The 20,109-nt window shown below is 47.8% G+C and overlaps 1 long non-coding RNA gene across 1 annotated transcript; it reads left to right on the forward strand.

Annotated features, from left to right (window-relative positions):
- Positions 1 to 68: 68 nt before the first annotated feature.
- On the forward strand, positions 69 to 11,710 carry LOC116558889. The gene is made up of 4 exons (XR_004272220.1): positions 69 to 135; positions 5,289 to 5,291; positions 7,572 to 7,575; positions 10,399 to 11,710. It is a non-coding gene; the product is annotated as an uncharacterized LOC116558889 (long non-coding RNA).
- The last annotated feature ends 8,399 nt before the right edge of the window (positions 11,711 to 20,109 follow it).

Genomic DNA, 20,109 nt, shown 5'->3' on the forward strand with positions numbered 1-20,109 from the left:
CTAGGCAACCGCGTCGGCGTCGGCCTTTAACCTCTAGGGCGAAAGGGGAGGAGCTAAACCAAAGGGAAGGCGGGAGAGAGGAAGTGGTAGCTGCAGCCTCTCGGCACCTCTGGCCCTCTGGTGGAGATCGCCAAGGTAAGCAAGATCTAACGACCTCCCCTCAGACTCCTTTGCACACCGCTTCAACCAACTGCCTTCTGACCTTTGCACTCTGACTCCTCACACTACCTACTCTCCCCGGCACAACGCCCTTCTTGCTCAGGTTCCAGCACCCTGAACCTGAGGTGGGGTCACGTTGAGGACATGCTGAGAGCTGAATACAAATTAGAAATACAGTCTCCCAGCCGGGCGCGGTGGCTCACGCACGGTGGGAAGCCTAGGCGGGTGGATTGCTTGTGCCCAGGAGTTCCAGACCAGCCTGGCCAACATGGCAAACCTCGGCTATACTAAAAATACGAAAATTAGGCCGGGCACTGTGGCTCACGCCTGTAATCCTAGCACTTTGGGAGGCTGAGGCGGGCGGATTGCATGAGGGCAGGAGTTCAAGACCATCCTGGCCAACATGGCGAAACCCCGTCTCTACTAAAAATGCCCCCCCTCAAAAAAAAGAAAAACCAACATGGTGGTGTATGCCTGTAATCCCGGCTACTTGGGAGGCTGAGGCATGAGGAATTGCTTGAACCCGGGAGGCGGAGGTTGCAGTGAGCCGAGATTGTGCCACTGCACTCCAGCCTGGGCCACAAAGCAAGGACCCAGTCTCCAAAAAAAAAAGAAATGCATTCTGTCTCCGACCAAGCACTTTACACGTCTTGTCCCGTTTATGTGTGCCAAACACATAATTAACCCTGTTGACAATACTTCATTGAACACAGACTCTCTTTTAGGCACCCAAACAAACCAGCGTTCTCAGCTTACCTAGCCAAATGAACAGCCCCATGTTAACCAGGGAGGGAGCACCTAGAGGCCTCCATCTAGGGCTTATGGGGGGAATATGTACATTACCAGAAAGCTAATAATTTGGCAATGTGTAAATTGCCAGTTTTCTTTAAATACCTGTTCAGCATAGGATTGAAAGAAACCTGATTTTCTATTAATAAGAATTAAAAAGCTCTTTATGTTAAAAATAAGGGACTTATTACATGCACTGAATATAACAAGATAATTGGAATTGCCAGCCAGGAGAATTTTTAAATTAACATTCAAGGGCACTGTCTTTCTTACCTCAAGGGAATAGGACCAATTTAGGTTTCAAAAGTTATGTAAGGCACTGCAAGTGGCTGAGTTAATTAGCATCATTTTTTATTTTTGTGCCTCTTACAGATTGGTATACATAGAGTTTGCTGTGGTTTGAATGTGTCCCCCAAAAGTTCACATGTTGAAAGCTTTATCCTTAATGCAACAGTGTTAAGAGGTGAGAGCTTTAAATTGACTAGGTTATGAGGGCTATGCCCTCATGAATGGATTAATGTAAACAGGAGTGGGTTGAGAAAAGGCTGGTATTGCTCATAAAAATGAGTTTGGCTTTCCCTTGCTGTTTCTCCTACCATGTAATGCCTTCTGCTATGTTATGACCCAGAAAAAAGGCCGCTGTCAGATGCTACTTCTTGATCCTAGACTTCCTAACTTCCAGAACCATAAGCCAAATAAACTGTTATTTATAAATTGTGGTATCCTGTTACAGCAACACAAAACTGTGTAAGACAGAGCCCTTTGGTAATCCTGCCCCAAATCCATTCCTGCACCTTCTCTCTGGCCACTTCTGCTTTTGCTTTAAATGCTCACTTTCTCAGTTCCTCACCAGTACCACCACCATCTTTGCACCTGTTATTGCATTTGTCTAGAATACTGTCTAACTCACTCCCTTATCCACTCCAGACATGTCTGTCCAGAGGACGCAACATGTCCTTCAAGAATCAATTCCAACTTTCTCTCCTCTAATCTGAGAAGCCTCTCTGGGATACTTGAACAGTCAATCCTCTGCGGCGTTCATAGACCACTTTATACATAAGTCAGACTTATTATTTGTTTACATGGGTCTCACAGTAGCTGAACTCCAAACTGCTTATAGCTAGCATAAGTCCTGTAAGAGAGAAGGGATGCAATAAAGCTTTGTTAAATAAAAATCTGAGAAAGCCCTTATTAATAATTATGCAAGGATTTTGACTGGGGCCTCAAGTACTCAATTTTCAAATGCCCCAGCTCTAGGCAGAGAGTAAATATCTGGGAGGGAGCCATCCCAGAAGTACGGAATGTGGCTCCTAGGCACACATGCTCATTCAACAAGTATTTATTGAGCATTTGCTATGGGCCTGGTATAATGATAGGCATTGACATGCTGGGTTTTCATTTTAAAAAAGGCAGCAGAGCCACAAAGACAATGATAAAGAGTAACATAGGAGGCCAGGCATGGTGTCTCATGCCTGTAATCCCAGTACTTTGGGAGGCCAAGGCAGGCAGATCACCTGAGGTCAGTAGTTCAAGGCCAGTGTGGCCAATATGGTGAAACCCCATCTCTACTAAAAGTACAAAAATTAGCTGGACATGCTAGTACATCTGTAGTCTCAGGTACTCGGGAGGCTGAGGCAGGAGAATCACTTAAACTCGGGAGGTTGAGGTTGCATCCAGCTGAGATCGCACCGCTGCACTCCAGCCTGTGCAACAGAGCAAGACTCTGTCTCAAAACAAAAACAAACAAACAAACAGAGTAGCATAGGAATCACATGACAAATCCTAATCGTTGGCCAGAGTTAGCCCACATCATGAATGGGCAGTCCAGCAGAGACCACTAGACACCAGAATATATAGAGACACTGGGCTGGGCACGGTGGCTCACGCCTGTAATCCCAGCACTTTTGGAGGCTGAGGCAGACGGATCACTTGAGGTTAGGAGTTCAAGACCATCCTGACCAATATGGTGAAACCCCATCTCTACTAAAAATACAAAAATTTGCTGGGGGTTGTGGCGGGCACCTGTAATCCAAGATACTCAGGAGGGTGAAGCAGGAGAATTGCTTAAAACCCAGGAGGCAGAGGTTTCAGTGAGCTGAGATCGCACCACTGCATTAAGAGATTCCATCTTAAAAAAAAAAAAAAAAGAGAGAGACACTGGGGGCTGAGGAGCATGTGGGAGTCAAACAGGGACAGGTTACAGGGAACATTCCTTCCCCCGTAACTTCTTTCCTTTTTCCTTCATATTCCATCCATTCTTCAAATCTCAGCTCATTCCCAGTTTCTTCCCTGAAATTTTTCCTGATTGACTTTAACCCACTATGATCTTCTAATTACTCTTAAGAGTAATCAACTGTGTTTTTACTCATTTAGTATTATACTAGACTATATTACTAGCTTCTCATGTTATCTGCCTTATTAAATAGAAAATTCATCCTCCAACAAGTATAAATTGAGGAACAGCCAGGTTCCAGATGCTGAGAACACCACAGTGAATAGGACAGACATATAGTCCTGTAGGTGGAAGAGATGGACGTAACCTAAGTACATAGAGAAGCTCAACTGTGACAAATGGTGGTAAGAGTTAAGAAGAAAACAAACGAAGAACTGAGATGATTACATTTAAACAGAGGGCAAAGATGAGCAGCTCCATAAGAGTGGGACCAACCCTTGATCTTCTCTGTCATCAGTCTCCCCACACCCATGGTCTAATTCACTGTCTGCACACTTTTCTTGCTAACTGTGCTCACGTTGCCAGTTTTCATTTAAATTTGGTGAAATCTCAAATAAGAGCGTATTTGCACTTGTGTTTTCTCCCACAGGCACTCTATATGTGGCCATGGACACACTGATTACTATTATTGTTATTTTTTGAGACAGGGTATCACTCTGTAGCCCAGGCTGGAGTGCAGTGGCCCGATCACAGCTCACTGCAGTCTCAGCCTCCTGGGTTCAAAGCAGTCCTCCCACCTCAGCCTCCCGAATAGTTGTGACCACTGGTGCATACCACCATGCCCAGCCAATTTTTTTTTTTTATTTTGTAGAGACAAGGTCTCACTAAGTTGCCCAGGCTGATCTTGAACTCCCAGGCTCAAGCCCCTCAGCCTCCCAAAATGCTGAGATTTCAGGCATGAGCACCATGCCTGGCCTGATTAATTTTAATTTTAATTTTAATTTTTTTTTGTTTTTTTGAGATGGAGTCTCGCTGTGTCACCCAGACTAGAGTACAGTGGCTCAATCTTGGTTCACTGCAACCTCCACCTCCCAGGTTCAAGAGATTCTCCTGCCTCAGCCTCCCGAGTAGCTGGGACTACAGATGTGTGCCACCACACCTGGCTAATTTTTGTATTTTTAGTAGAGACATGGTTTCACCATGTTGGCCAGGCTGATCTTGAACTCCTGACCTCAAGTGATCTACCCGCCTCCACTTCCCAAAATGCTGGGATTTACAGGTGTGAGCCACTGCGTTCAGCATGTAATTAATTTTTAAAAGAAGCTACTTGGAAGATTGAGTATCCCAAACTTAACATGGCAAAAATCCAGTTCCTGATCTTTATCCCAAATTTGTTCTCTTCTCCATCTTCTTAGTCTCCAGTAACTAATGCATCTGATTTTGTTGTTGTTTGTTTGATTTACTGCTGTATTCCCAGCACCTAAAATGTGCCTGGAACAAAGCCGGCTCTTCGCATTTGTACATCAAATGAATGGATGAATGAATGAAGCCATACTTCATTGCCCTCCACTTCTTTTTTTTTTTTTTTTTATGTTGCATTAAAAACCCACTAGAGGGCTGTACATCACTGCATAATAAACTAGGAGCTGGTGCCAGCAAGGATGCACTACTCCACCTGCAGAAGCCTGTCCCTACAGGAAACCCCAAGATTTGCATGTGTGAGGATTTAAAATTACACAAGACATTTGTATATAAGTCTTATCTCCACAATTACTTGGAGCAGGTTGAAGTCAGGGATTATGTAAATTCTTTAGAGTGATAATAAATATTTCTAGAAAGGAAAAAGGAGAGATTATTTCTTTATAACAATCAGAAGCTAAGAACTGAGGTTTTTAAAAAAGATGCATGACATACTACATGCTCAACAAATAACCATGTTCTAGAAGAACGAATGTGGGGTTAGGCAGACTGTCCTTAATAGCCACGTACCACTTGAGATAAATAGGACAAGATGCAGACTAAGAGACAGCTCAGCTTAATGGCAGGCAGCTATGGAAGAATATGATGAGAAGAAAGTTGTCTTTGAAACCAAACAGTGTTTGGTTAAGAGCTCCACCACATTTTAAAAGGGAACACTTTTAAATTTACACCCAAGGGTACAAATTAGGGTGTTCAATACAAGGATAAACTTTTAGACAAAGAGAGCCATTCATAATTTTCTATGATTTTTTCCTGTTATTTGTTAATTCAGGACATTTGCTATTTCTAAGGATATTCATCACCTAAATGTGATAAGACAAATGTTAAAACTAATTATGGACTGTGAGGCCTGCTATAGTCTGAATGTTTGTGTCCTCCCTAAATTCGTATGTTGAAACCTAACCACCAAGGTCATGGTATTAAGAGGTGAAGCCGTTGGGGAGTGATTAGTGCCCTTATATTAATAAAAAAGGCCCCAGGGAGCTTGTTTGCCATGCGTTTGCCCTACTACCATGAAAGGACACATAGATGACGCCATGTATGAGAAACAGGCCCTCATCAGACACTGAATCTGCTGGCGCCTTGATCTTGGACTTTCCAGCCTCCAGAACAGTAAGCAATAAGCTTCTGCTGTTCATAAACTACCTAAAGCATTTTGTTATAGCAGCCTGAACCACCTTGCATAGGACCATAATGTGTTTCTAAGGGACTTAGGAGCTTTTAGAGAACACGCCTACCTTTTCCATCGGGGCAGCACAATGCCGATGGTAGCCAGGTTCCCAGGCTCTTCTAGTTCTGTCTTTTTTTTTTTTTTTTTTTTTTGAGACAGAGTCTTGCTCTGTCACCCAGGTGGCTGGAGTGCAGTGGTGGCATCTCAGCTCACTGCAGCTTCCATCTTCTGGGTTCAAGCAATTTTCCTGCTTCAGCCTCCCGAGTAGCTGGAATTACAGGCACCTGCCACCGTGCTTGGCTAATTTTCGTATTTTTGGTAGAGGCAAGGTGTCATCATGTTGGCCAGACTGGTCTTGAACTCCTGACCTTAGGTGATCCTCCTGCCTTGGACTCCCAAAGTGCTGGGATTACAGGCGTGAGTTGCCGTGCCTGGCCTCGTTCTGTCTTAACGAGTTATGTGATCAAGGAAATCTATTTCACCTCTCTAGGCTATATAAAATGAGGATGTTAAACACTTCCTGCTGTAAATGTTGTGATTCTATCCCCTCTCACCAAAACTTCATTGGAACTGTTGTCAGGACTGGAACATTAGACTGTTTAGTCATTGGTCTGACCCTGAATGACAGTTTCTGTTAAGTAGCTCTGTCTGCATTAACTTTTCAGCATCCCTTCTCTCCATAATTTTTTTTTTTTTTTTTTGAGGTAAGGTCTTGCTCTGTCACCCAGGCTGAAGTGCAGTGGTGCAATCTCAGCTCACTGCAACTATGCCTTTTGGGCTCAAGTGATCCTCCCACCTCAACCTCCAGAGTAGCTGGGACTACAGGTACTGCCATTCTCCACTGATTTTTTTAATGTTTTACAGAGGTGAGATCTCGCTATATTGCCCAGGCTGGTCTCAAACTCCTGGGCTCCAACGATCCTCCTGCCTTGGCCTCCCAAAGTGCTAGGATTATAGGTGGGAGCCACTGCACCTGGCCATTCTTTACTTTTACCTGCAACATTTGTTATGTGACAGGCACAGTGATAGGTGCTGGAGATAGAAGGATGCAATACCAGCCCTTGATCCCTGGATCACGAGCTGGTATAAATCAACTCTCTCTGTATGTAGTATAATAATTGCTCTGAAAGAGCTTTGCCTATAATGCAAAGGGGAGGGTCCCAATTCTGATAAAGATGGCAGGGCATGGGGGTCAGGGCAAATGTTTCTGGGGAGGTGACACTTGATTCCCATCTAAAGGAGCAGTTGAAATTAGGAGAAGGGAAACTGTAGGGAAAATCATTGAGGCCTGCTGTGGCCTGCAGGTTGGGCTGATGGAGGGTACCTGTGGTTCATTACCTGTAAGACAAGTGAACGGACAAGCAAACAGGAAGACCCAAGAATTGAGGTGGTCTTCTGAAGGTGATGGACTCCCAGTGGAAGCTTTGAGTAGATAAGCACTACTAGATGTGTGCTCTAGAAAAACTTCCCTGGGCCGGGCACGGTGGCTCAAGCCTGTAATCCCAGCACTTTGGGAGGCCGAGGCGGGTGGATCACGAGGTCAAGAGATCGAGACCATCCTGGTCAACATGGTGAAACCCCGTCTCTACTAAAAATACAAAAAATTAGCTGGGCATGGTGGTGCGTGCCTGTAATCCCAGCTACTCAGGAGGCTGAGGCAGGAGAATTGCCTGAACCCAGGAGGTGGAGGTTGCGGTGAGCCGAGATCGCGCCATTGCACTCCAGCCTGGGTAACATGAGTGAAACTCCGTCTCAAAAAAAAAAAAAAAAGGAAAAATTCCCTGGTAGCCCGGTGCAGAGCACAGTGGCTCACGCCTGTAATCCCAGCACTTTGGGAGGCTGTTGCAGGTACATCACGAGGTCAGGAGTTCAAGACCAGCCTGGCCAAGATGATGAAACCCCGTCTCTACTAAAAATACAAAAATTAGCTGGGTGTGGTGGTGGGTGCCTGTAATCCCAGCTACTCAGGAGGCTGAGGCAGAAAATTGCTTGAACCTGGGAGGCAAAGGTTGCAGTGAGCCGAGATCACACCACTGCACTCCAGCTGGGTTGACAAAAGAAAAGAAAGACTTCTCTGATAAAGAATGAATATGGGGCATAGGAATACAGCATGGGAGGCTATGGCAGCAACCCGGGGAAATGACACTGACTAAACTGAGGCAATGGCTATGGGAATGAAGAGGAGGAGTCCAGAAATGCCTGGGAGGTGGATTAGATGAGACATGGTGATCAGTTGTACATAAGGCAAACAGGGAGGGAAATTCCTAGCTTGAGTGACCAGATGGATGGTAGCATAGTTCACCACAGGAGAAAATGCTGGGGGAGGAGCAGCTTGAGGATTGCTGATACTGAGTTCGTGTTGAGCCCCAAAGGCCTATAAGGAGCTAGCTGGTTAATAGGCATTTGGATACAAGGTCTCAACAGAGTGGTCTAGGCCAGAAACAGAGACCTGGGAGGTGATAACAGAAGCCAGGTTTGGGAATGAATATGTCCCAAGAGTGGCAGAGCAGGAAGGGAGACAGAAAGGAACCCCGGAGGTTATTCTGTGCCAGAGGAGGAAGAAAACTCGGTGAAGGAGACCAAGGAAAGCATCCAGAGGAGTAGGAGAGAGTATGGGAAAAAACTGTCACACAGGTTCCCTAGAAGAAATGGTTTCCAGAATGCAGAAGGGTCCATGACGCCAGATGTTGCAGAAAGAGCAAATCAGGCAAGGGCAGAGTTGTAAACACTGGATTTGGTCATTTGGAGAGTATAGTGACCTCCCTAAGAGCATTTGCAAGTGGGGTGGGGCTGAAGCCCGCCGGCAGAAGTTACAGTGGGACCAGATGGTGAGGGAGGGTCAATGGAGTGTGTATGGAGGTCAGCCTTCCAGAGCAGCCGTGGGACCTGGCCTTCTGCCTGTTCCTGTGCCTGACCTGGCCTTGTTCCTGTGCCCCAGGAGAATAAGGATCCTGCCCAGGAGGCCTCCCACCCTCACATGGGAGGGCACTATACACATGGCATCAGCCTGCAGCTGATTTCATATTACATGTTCATGATAGCACCTCATAGGACATGTCACAACCCACGCCTTCCCCTTATCAGCCATCAGTGAGTTCCCCAAGCAAGCTGTGCCACTGTCAAGGTGATGACCACAATGGCTGAATGCAACCCAGCCCAGACCTTGGAAAGGGCTAAGGGAGTGGGGAAAAGGCACTTTCTTCGTGTGAGGAGGGTTCAGAAGGAAGTCAGTGATACAGGGCAGGCAAGCCCAAAAGTGGAGCTTAGCCTGCTGAGTTCCTGGCTTTGCCGGGGCAAAACTTCAAGGGCAAGCCAGAGATAGAAGAAAGCTTTATTGAAGAGGCAGTGTTAAACTCCATGACTGCTCCTGCGGAAGAGGGCTATCCTAGGCAGGGAGTGGCGGCTCAGGGCAGTTTTGCAGTTGTATTTATACCCACTTTTTTTTTTTTTTTTTTTTTTGAGATGGAGTCTTGCTGTATTGCCCAGGCTGGAGTGCAATGTCTTGGCTCACTGCAACCTCTGCCTTTCGGGTTCAAGTGATTCTCCTGCCTCAGCCTCCCAAGCAGCTGGGATTACAGGCACCACCACGCTCAGCTAATTTTTGTATTTTTAGTGGAGATGGGGTTTCACCATGTTGGGCAGGCTGGTCTCGGACTCCTGACCTCAGGTGATCCACCTGTCTCAGCCTCCCAAAGTGCTGGGATTACACGTGCAAGGCAACTTTACCCACTTTTAACTGCACGCAGATTTAGGGACAGTTTATGCAGAAATTTCTAGAGGAGGGGTAGGCACTTCTGAGTTGTTGGGTCATTACCGTGGAAAGGGGTGGTAATGCCCAGGTGTTGCCATGGCTACAGTAAATTGATGTGTCTCGCTGGTGTACATGTTTGATTCAAAGCTGCTTTCACCCCAGCTCTATTTTAGTTAGTCCTCAATCTAGTCTGGTGTCCAAGCCCCACCTCCAGAGCCGAAGCCCACCTCCTATCTCAAGAGGAGAAACTTTTGTTTTGACTTTCAGCGGATAGAAGAGAAAGACATAAGCACTGGCATGGGCCTATTCCACAGCCAAGGCAGATAATGAGCTCTCAGGTTCTTGCAATAAACTTGAGAGTGCATTTGGTCCAGAAGGAAGAGCTCCACGCCCTTTTTCGTTGCTGTTCAGTGTTAATGCTTTGATGGAACCCACCAGGAGAGCAGCCTCAGTGCTATTGTTTTGCCAGGAAGAACATCCCAGGACAGAAAGGAAAGCCTAAAGCTATTGCCTGTTCCTCCAGTTCTTAGAAAGGTTGGTTACTGAGTCTCAGGCCAGGTGCTGGGTAAGCATCATCTCATTCTGTTTTACAACAGCCTGCAGGGAATTTATCAATGAGAAACTTGAGGCACAAAGACCTTAAGTATTTGACTCAGGGTGGTGAGTGGCAGATACAAACTGAAGACCAGCTGGGATCTACCGGAGATCCAACATATTGAAAGCTAGTTTATGCGGCTTACCTAGCTTAGTTTAAGACGCAGGGGATTTTTTAAAAAACAACAGCAGCAACCCAATTTCCAGTTCAGGAAATGGAAATTGCTATTTGTTGCTATTTGTTGCTAAATTATGTTGCTATTGCAACAGCTGGGCCGTGAGGCCTGGCATCTGCCCTCTGACCGGACTTCACCATCCTTGCTAGACCCTGGAGAGCTTGCCCATGGCAACAGTGCAACACACTGAGGGCTGTGTGGCAGCGCAGGGGCTCTGAGCTCCTGACCTGAGTCACATGGACCTGAGGCTAACACCCAGCCCTGCACCTACAATCAGGGCAAGACCCTGGCAGTTGTCCACACCCCTCCTGAGATCCAGTACCTCCCTATAAAATGAGGGAAGTAAACCCCTGCCTCACGGGGTTTCAATGAAGGGTAAGTGAAATAAGGTATGTAGTGTCTGACCCGCTTAGATGCCCCAGACACGACAGCTATTAGGGTTGTTGGCATAATTATTTTGGGGGAGGGATGAAGTCGTAGAGGAAACATAACACCCCAAGCTTTCTGCTGACTATTGAGGCACCATGATGAGCATTTTACACAACCTGCAGCAGGGCCGCCTGGCCAGCATTTCTGAGGGGTCACTTCCACAGCTGGCCTGGCTCTGTTGCCTGACTTTTGCTCTGCCTGTCCCCATGTGTCATCCTGCCCTAGGACGGTCCTCAAACCTGCAGTTAGGGGCATTTGAGTGTGTAGCTGCCCTGTCAGCCAAGACAAGGGGAGTGAGGCCAAGGCATGAGCTTTCTGAACAGGGTGGTTTTCAATACACTCCCTAATCAAGAAGCAGGTGTGAGCTGCTCCCAAGCACCCACACCCTCCTGCTGCTCCTGCCTTCTCTCTCTCTCTCTCTCTCTCTCTCTCTCTTTCTTTTTCTATCTCTTCTTTCTCTTCCCCCTTCAGCTACCCATTTAGGGCAGAGAGGCAGTCGAGGGGCAGCTGAGGAGAGGCAGGCCTCGGTCCATGGCCCTCCAGACCTAATTTCTTTCCTAACAGGCCACAAGTTCCAAAACTGGCCTCACTCAGATCTGAGACAAGATGCAGAGACCTCTGTTTCTCTTCTCGTCTTTTTCAGGAAACATCTGGAAACCCCTGGTGGGAGATCTGCCACATGGCCTCAAGTGAATTTTAGATTCCGGCATATCCTTCCAAAGTTCTTCATTTGATGAATATTATGAGAAATGACACGTATGTCTTTCTCCCAGATTCATAGCTTGAACCCAAAGTACAGTGAAATCAGAACTAACCACACAGAGTAATTTGGGGAAGGGAGTTATTTGTGACACAAAGACTTCATCACTTTGTAAAAGTATTTGCTACTGATTACGTTAAATACCAGTCTTCCTGAGTGCCTGCAAAACATACTTTTTTTTTTTTTTTTTTTTTGAGACAGAGTCTCACTCTTTCACCAAGGCTGGAGTTCAGTGGCACGATCTCGGCTCACTGCAACCCCCGCCTTCTGGGTTCAAGGATTCTCCTGCCTCAGCCTCCCGAGTAGCCGGGATTACAGGTGCCCGCCACCATGCCCGGCTAATTTTTTAAAAAGTTTTAGTAGAGGCATGGTTCACATGTTGACGAGGTTGATCTTGAACTCCTGACCGCAGGTGATTCATCCCCCTCAGACTCCCCAAGTGCTGAGATTACAAGTGTGAGCCACTGAGCCTGGTCATTAAACATGTTTTAAATTAGAAGATGTTCTTTGCACTTTTGTCTTTCTGGAGGAATGTCATGGTACACAGAGAGAAGACCTAACTTAGGGAGGCCTTGGAGCCTGTCAAGCATACAATGATTCAAGCCTGTGCTGGGATATGGCACTCCTTCACTCCCCTCCACCCTGGGGAGCGGCAGAGGGTGGGAGAATCTGGTGAGCTGAGGCCACATGTACACCTGGCGTGGCTGGTATGGCCCACACAGCTGGGAATGATAAAAGCACCACACTCATCTGTGCCAGGCCCAGTGCAGCTCACACTTCTCCTTCACTCTTCACCACATTCCCAGGACTGAAGCATTGGTTTATTCCCGTTTTCTGAAAAAGGAAACTGAGGCTCATAGTGGTTAAGCCTCAAGCCTCAGGCCACCATGAATACTTCTCATCTGAAAAAGAGAACACCCAAATATGCCCACCCATCCTACAGATTCTTGGAGGTCTGGCTCACTTATCTCTGAGAGAGCCCCCTCTGGACCATCCGGAAGCCAGGAGATGGTAACAGTGCCTCCTCTGCAGGGGCTCTGATCGACCTTGGGCCTGCAGGGGTAGCAGTCAGAGGTCACCTGGCCTAGCTCACTGGGTGTGCTCCTCACAATGGATGGCCCATGATGTGGGTGGGCCTGTATACACAAAGGAAAAGGTGCAGGTGGCGATCGAGGTCACTTTCACAAACAGAAAAGCTGCAGCATCTCCATAACTCAGCTCATGGGCTGGACCCTCACCACAGAAAAAAGGAAGCCAGACAAAAACCGAACCACTGGACCACAGCAAGCCCACCCCAGCAGGGAGCCGGTGCAGGACTCCCTGTGAGAAATGGGAACACTCTGTACTATCTTTACAGCTTTTCTATACATCTAAAACTCTTCAAAAATAAAGGATTTATTAACAACAAAAGCATTGATTCATCTTTAAGCTCTGTAAACTGAGAATTTTGTTCTCTACCAAATAGGGGTTTCTAACACATCTTTTGAAGTGGTTTGGCAGCATTTTGGAGCTTCCTGTTGCTGACAGTGTGCTAATGACAACTGCCCTTAAAGGAGGCCCCGCAGAGTGCCTGCCTTGCCAGGCGACCCTCCTCCAGCAGTCTGTGAGATAAGGAGCTGCTCTTGAGGGAGCATTGACTGTGTGCCCGCCAAGGCCCAGCGAACCCAAAGAGGATGCATTTTTACTATCTCTAGTTTACAGATGAGGAAACCCAGGCTCTAGATGGGGAGAAAATGCCAGAGCTGGACCTGCAGTCAGATCTACCTGATTCCAAAGTTCAAATCTTAACCACAGCTAAAGAAATAAAGCTGCACACACACCCCCCCCCCACACACACACATACATACACACATATACACATACACACACAAATATATGCATAAATATATATTTTTTTCTTTTTTAATTGAGACAGGCTGGAATGCACATAGCTGTGATCACAGGCACACAATCCCATGCCCAGCAAAGTTTTTATTTTATTTTATTTTAGTAGAAACAGGCTCTTGTTATGTTGCCCAGGCTGGTCTCAAACTCCAGAGCTCAAGCAATCCTCCTGCCTTGGCCTCCCAGAGTGCTGGGATTACAGGCGTGAGCCACCATGCCCAGCCTTATATATTTTATAATTAAGAAGCCTCCCTTAGGCCGAACGTGGTGGCTCATGCCTGTAATGCCAGCACTTTGGGAGGCTGAGGCAGGTGGATCACCTGACGTCAGTTGAGACCAGGACTGGCCAACATGGAGAAACCCCCTCTGTACTAAAAATACAATAGCCAGGAGTGGTGGCATATGCATCATCCCAGCTACTTGGGAGGCTGAGGCAGGAGAATCACTTGAACCTGGAAGGTGGAGGTTGCAGTGAGCTGAGACCCCGCCATTGCACTCCAGCCTGGGCAACAAGAGCAAAACCTTAAAACTCAGGTTTATTACAGTGGTAATAAACCATACCTTTTGGGATGAAATATAGGGAGGCTTCTTTTTTTTACACACTCAGGAAATCCACATACTTTGAGTTCTAGGAACCAAACCCATAGGCCAGAGTATGGCTACCCTCCAAAAAGTACTGTGTGCAGTCTTTGTTGTGAAATGCTTTCTCAGGGTGGGCAAGAGGTTTTTCCAGACTCATATATTGGCAAGGTTCTGTGTGTCTCCAGGGCTTTCAGAGCCCTCATGCCTCAGGCATTCCTGTAGAGGAAGGGGGACAGGTAGATGCTGACTCTCTTCCTACTTAGGTCACATGGCACACGGCAGGGCAGAGACAGGACCACATCCAGACCAGGGCTGTGGTCACCAGAGAAGGCCATTAAACCACTACATTATGTGACAATCTCTAGAAGCCACCTGGGCATGGAGGCCAGGGCAACTCAGGTTTGGGGCCACGTTAACTGCCATGGCATTTGGGGAGAGAAAGTGGCCTCCAATACATAGATACAGGAATTTAATACAAATACAGCAGCACACACTTGAATATGATTTTAATGGTCTGGTAGGTTCTGACAACCCATATGAACTTGGCTTTTCAGGAAATCAGTGCTAAACAAAGCTGGCATGTGTAGCAATGGGAGCCCTTTCCTTCATCCCAGTTTAGATCATTCCCTAATCCCTTTTCTTTCCCATCCCACTCAGAGCTCAGTTCTCAAGAAGCTCAGTTTCACAATGACTTTGAATTTAATCTGCCTTCCCATGGTGCTTTTTTATTTTTTCCTTGAGATGGGGTTTTTGCTCCTGTAGCCTAGGCAGGAGTACAGTGGCTCAATCTCGGCTCACTGCAATCTCCACCTCCCAGGTCCAAGCAATTCTCCTGCCTCAACCTCCCAAGTAGCTGGGATTACAGGCACCCACTACTATGCCCAGCTAATTTTTGTATTTTTAGTAGAGATGGGGTTTCACCATGTTGGCCAGGCTGGTCCTGAACTCCTGACCTCAGGTGATCTGCCTGTCTCAGCCTCCCAAAATGCTGGGATTACAGGCATGAGCCACCGTCCCCCTCTGTACTTTAAGAGTATTTTTTCTGCACTATATTGTAACACCTTGTTTGTTCCTTTGTAAACATTCTTGAGCCTTTCTCAGATGTTTATGTCAAGGCTTTACCTAAACTAATTGTATTGGCCCATGTCTTTGCACAGGGTAACCAAGAATTCTAGTTTCCCTGGGACCATCCCAGGTTTCAAGTCTGGGCAAACCCCTGAGCCCCAGGCAAACCAGGAGGGTTGGTCAGCTTAGTTATGGAGTTCCTCTTCGGAAGCCCTTACAGCTGGTCATAGCTCGAGCAGTGCTGTCAGTAAGTGCTGTAAACGCTCACATGTGGGCCTTGGAGAGCAGCAAGATGTCTCCTGGGAGCTTGTTAGAGATGCAGACTCTCAGGCCCCACCCGGCCCTGCTCGTCAGAATCTGCTCTTCAGCACAGTCCCCCAGGGCTCCTGTGCTTGTCACAGTGGAGAACATCTGTGCTGGAGGGGATGGGGGGTGGGGCGACTTCCTGCTGAGAAACACAGTGTGGACAGCATCTGCTTTTGAGGCATACTTCCATGGGAGTCCCCCACTTAACTTAGCCCAGAGCTTTTGGGAAGCCAATAAAGCACTAGACTAGACCAATTTGAAACCATCTTAACTGGGGGCAGAGGTCAGTGACAGTCTCCAGCAAGGCTCGGGAGGGCTGCAGGCTTGTAGGACGCCGGCACAGCCCCCACACTGGACTTTACTTTCCAAGAATGCAAGGGAAAGAGAGTTAGAGGAATGGCCTCATATCTGCTCTAATGATACATCCGTGTGTGTGTGTGTGTGTGTGTGTGTATTTTTTTTTTTTTTTTTTTGAGACAAGATCTCAATGTTGCCTAGGCTGGAGTGCTGTGGAGCAATCGCAGCTCACTGCAGCCTTGACCTCTAGGCTCAAGCAGTCCTCTCACCTCAGCCTCTCCAGTAGCTGGGACTACAGGTGCTCACTGCCAGGCCTGGCTAATTTGCTTTTATTTTTAGTAGAGACAGGGTCTCACCATGTTGCCCAGACTGGTCTCAAGCTCCCAAGCTCAAGTGATCCACCTGCCTCAGCCTCCCAGAGTGCTGTGATTACAGCATGAGCCACTGCCACAGGCCTCTAATTTACATATAATGACAAATGATTCACAAGTGTTGGCACCTTAACTATTATTAGCTAGAAGCCATTTGTGACATCTCATTTCTGATCTTAACAGAGTAACCAAGAATTCTAGTTTCCTGCAGTTCTCAACTTGGGTGTTGATCGGAAGCCCTATAGAGCTTGTTTTTGGGTTTTTTAATGCCTGGGGCACACCTCGTACTTCCTGATTCAGGGTCTGTGGTGAGGGTCCAGGTTTCTGTAATTTGGGGATGTCCCGGGTGGTTCTGAGGGGCACCCAGGGACAAGACCACCAGGAGAGGCCCCTGCTCTCTTTCAGCCCTGGCCTCTTGCGGCCATCCTGACTGTCGCCAGGTGGGGGCGCACACTCCCTCCTGGCGCTGAAGGAGACCAGGGACAGCCCCGCCGCTCAACTACCTGGACCCGCACGCTCTTTTTTGCAGGGGGAGGGAGGTGTGGATTATGAGTCTGGACTCCGGAGAACGCAAACCCCTGGGAGACCTAAAGACTGCGCAGTGTCCGAATATAGAAATATTGGCCCCGTTACTGAACCAGTAACAGCAGACTGCAGCTTTTCACGGACAGAGATGTTCCCGAAGGTGCCATGGGGCCTGTTGGCCCAGGCCTGCGAGTGTTTGCTCGGAGCCCTTCACTCTGCACGTCAGTTTCGGCCGCCGCCCCCCCACCCCGCCTGCTGTGACTTTGAGACAAGCCCAGGTGAGGTGAAATTTCAGTCCAGGGCTGTAGGACTTTTTCGCATGAAGTGTCATGAAAGCTCCTCCTAGAAGCCTTTGTGGACACAGCCGCCGCCCCCCCTCCGCCTCCACGGTGCCCTTGGGCCTTTAGAGGTGAGCTTCCAGGGTCTGGGCGACCCCGCACCCCCTTTCCTCTAGGCCAAATGAGACTGAAGGCGCTGCGGCTGGGGAGTTGCCTGGGCGGCACAGCGCAGGCCACAGCGACAAAGAGGGCAGGTCAGGGGCCTGACTCCAGCCCCAGCTTCCTAGGAAGTCGTGACCCTGCAGCTGTGGACCGTCCCTCCCCATCTCGGAGCCTCAGCTCTCCTTTCTATGTGGTGTGGGTGGTGCAGATGATCTCCGCCTTGTGCTCTGCCTTTAGCCAGCCATGATTTCCTGAGTGCTTCATGTGGACAAGGGGCCCTGTCTGCCAATGCCCCAGCAGAGAACACACACAGGGCACATGCATGCAAACAGACTTACGATCCAGGTTCTGAGGAGTACATTCTGGAAGGCTCATCTGCCCTCCTCCCCTGCTGGAGGCACAGGCCACTCCCAACCCAGCAATAGTCCCAGCACTAGGGACTCTCACCCGTCAATGTCCTGGATGTGCCTGGCACTGTGCAAACTCTTTGCACATGAATCTCACTCCACACCTTCCCACAACTCCATGAGGAAATACCACCATCCCCATTTTATTTTATCTTAGTTTTAGAAGACAATTTTTATGTCAGTTTAAGCTATCAAATGTACCAGGTCTGCTGAAATGTATAATTTTTGCCTTTTTCTCTGTTGGACTAAAATAGGGCCAGTTGTGTCACCATTTGGCATATAAAGCACCAAGCATTTTTCCATTAAGAATGAACAGATCTCCACAGCATTTTGGGAGGCCCAGGTGGGAGGATCGCTTGATCCCAGGAGTCTGAGACCAGTCTGGGTGACATAGTGAGACCCTGTCTCTACAAAAAAGTTTAAAATTAGCTGGACTGGGTGACACACACCTGTGGTTCCAGCTACTCGCAGGAGTTGAGGAAGGAGGCTCTCTTGAGCCCAGGAGGTCCAGGCTGCAGTGAGCCAAGATTGCGCCACTGCACCGCACTCCAGCCTGGGAGATAGAGTCTCTGTCTCAAAACAAACAAACAAACAAACAAATGAACAGATCTGAAGGTGGGACCAAACTGAGATTGGATTTTAAATCATCGCCAAGTATTCAACACCTCTTTATCACAAAACTGATTGCCTTGAGAGGAAACTGAACTCTTCTAGAATATCAGGCACGGGCGTGACTCAGTGCATCCCAAAACAATGAGGCCTCGGGCTTGTTTGGTTTGGTTGTTTGGCTGGTTGTTTTTTGTTTTGTTTTGTTTTGCTTTTTTTTGTGGGATTGGTTGTTTTGTCTTGCTTTGTTTGTCAAAAATTCTGGACATAAATGGCTCAAGATTTTATTTAAAACTGCTGCAGCATCATCAATACGTATGATTTCAAACCCAACCCCACCTACCCCACCCACCCTTCAGCCTCTGGGAATGGGAGTTGGGGGCTGGATTTTGAAGTCTGTGAAAACTCTTGAACAGTGGGATCCGATGAGCTTCTAGATTGCGGAACACTTGGAGGCGCTGGAGGGTGGGTGCCTGGAGAGGACGTGGAAGTCCCGCCACCTCCCCCACCCCTACCTTGCCCTATTTGTCTCCCCTCTGACTGTTCCTGAGTTGCATCCTTTATAATAAGCTGGTAAATGTAGTAGTGTTTCTCTGAGATTCATGGGTCATTGAATCTGTGGTCCATTCTAGCAGATTATTAAACCGAAGGAGGGAGCCATGGGAACAGCTAACTTATAGCTGGTTGGTCAGAAGTACTTGAGGCCCAGACTTGTTATTGGCATCTGCAATGGGGACAGTCTGGTGGGACTGGGACCTTTTTTTTTTTTTTTTTTTTTTTTGGAGAGGGAGTTTCGCTCTTGTTACCCAGGCTGGAGTGCAATGGCGCGATCTCGGCTCACCGCAACCTCCGCCTCCTGGGTTCAAGCAATTCTCCTGCCTCAGCCTCCTGAGTAGCTGGGATTACAGGCACACACCACCATGCCCAGCTAATTTTTTGTAGCTTTAGTAGAGACGGGGTTTCACCATGTTGACCAGGATGGTCTCGATCTCTTGACCTTGTGATCCACCCGCCTCGGCCTCCCAAAGTGCTGGGATTACAGGCTTGAGCCACCGCGCCCGGCTGGGACTGGGCCCTTAACGTGTGGGATCCGACGGGAACTGCAGCTTGATAGTGTCAGAATTAAATTGTAGGACACCGAGCTGGTGTTGGAGAATTGGTCACTGGGGGAAATAACCCACACCTCTGGTGTCAGAAATGTTGTGTGAGGATAAAGAAACTGTGTTTTTCTCATCTATCCAAGACCTTGTTTTTTGACTAACTCCTACTTGACTTTTAAAACCCAACTCAAGGCTCACCTCCTGGGCATCCTTCCCTGATCCCCAAGGCAGGAGGTAGGTGGTGCTCTTACCTGTGAGCACAAGCACATGTACTTACCTCTGTCAAAGCACAGAAGACAGTAAATGGCCATAATCAATTTTTTTTCTTGGAGTCTTAGAGAGCAAGACTGTGTCTTAGGCAACTTGGGATCCCAACACCTGGAACACAGCCTGGCACAACACAAATGGGTAGTTTTGGTTTGTCAGTTCGATTACATCGTATAGAACCAGTGCTTGGATCAGCATGCGGTGTGGAAGGGAGCTCATGTGCTCACCTCATCACTAAAATGGCACAGCATGCTGGTATAACAGCATGGGCTTTGAGAACAGTCACACTTGGGTCCAAATATCTGCTTTACCATAACTCACTAGCTGTGTGCCTCTGGGCAAGTGTTTTAACCTCTCTGAGCTTCAGTTGTCTGGACAAGCAACCAGGTGAGTGAATAGTGTCACTTGCCATAAGGAGGAAGGAGGAGCAGGTCTGGGGAGGAGGACGTCATTCCTGCAGCCTTCCAACTGGAAATTCCTGTAGGCAGTGGATAGATGATCTGGGAAGGAGATATTAGAGATCTGGGGTCACCAATAGGTAATGGCAGTGGAAGCCACAGAGGCGGGTGTGGAGGAGGTGTCTACAGGGGCAGGTGGAGGGGAGCCTGCAGGGTAGAGTGAGGTGAGCAGAGGGTCACAGGCGGACAGTCACCAGCAAAACAGAATGTGTGGGGAGGGGGTCTGTGTCTTCATGACTTTGCCAAGCTCCTATTCTGATGAATCTGAAACCAGCTAAATTCTGCAACATTCATCAAATGAGGAATCTAAAATAGCTCTC

The sequence above is a fragment of the Sapajus apella genome, unplaced genomic scaffold, assembly GCF_009761245.1.
Source record: "Sapajus apella isolate SASKATOON/1434 unplaced genomic scaffold, GSC_monkey_1.0 scaffold22, whole genome shotgun sequence".
NCBI lineage: Eukaryota > Metazoa > Chordata > Mammalia > Primates > Cebidae > Sapajus > Sapajus apella.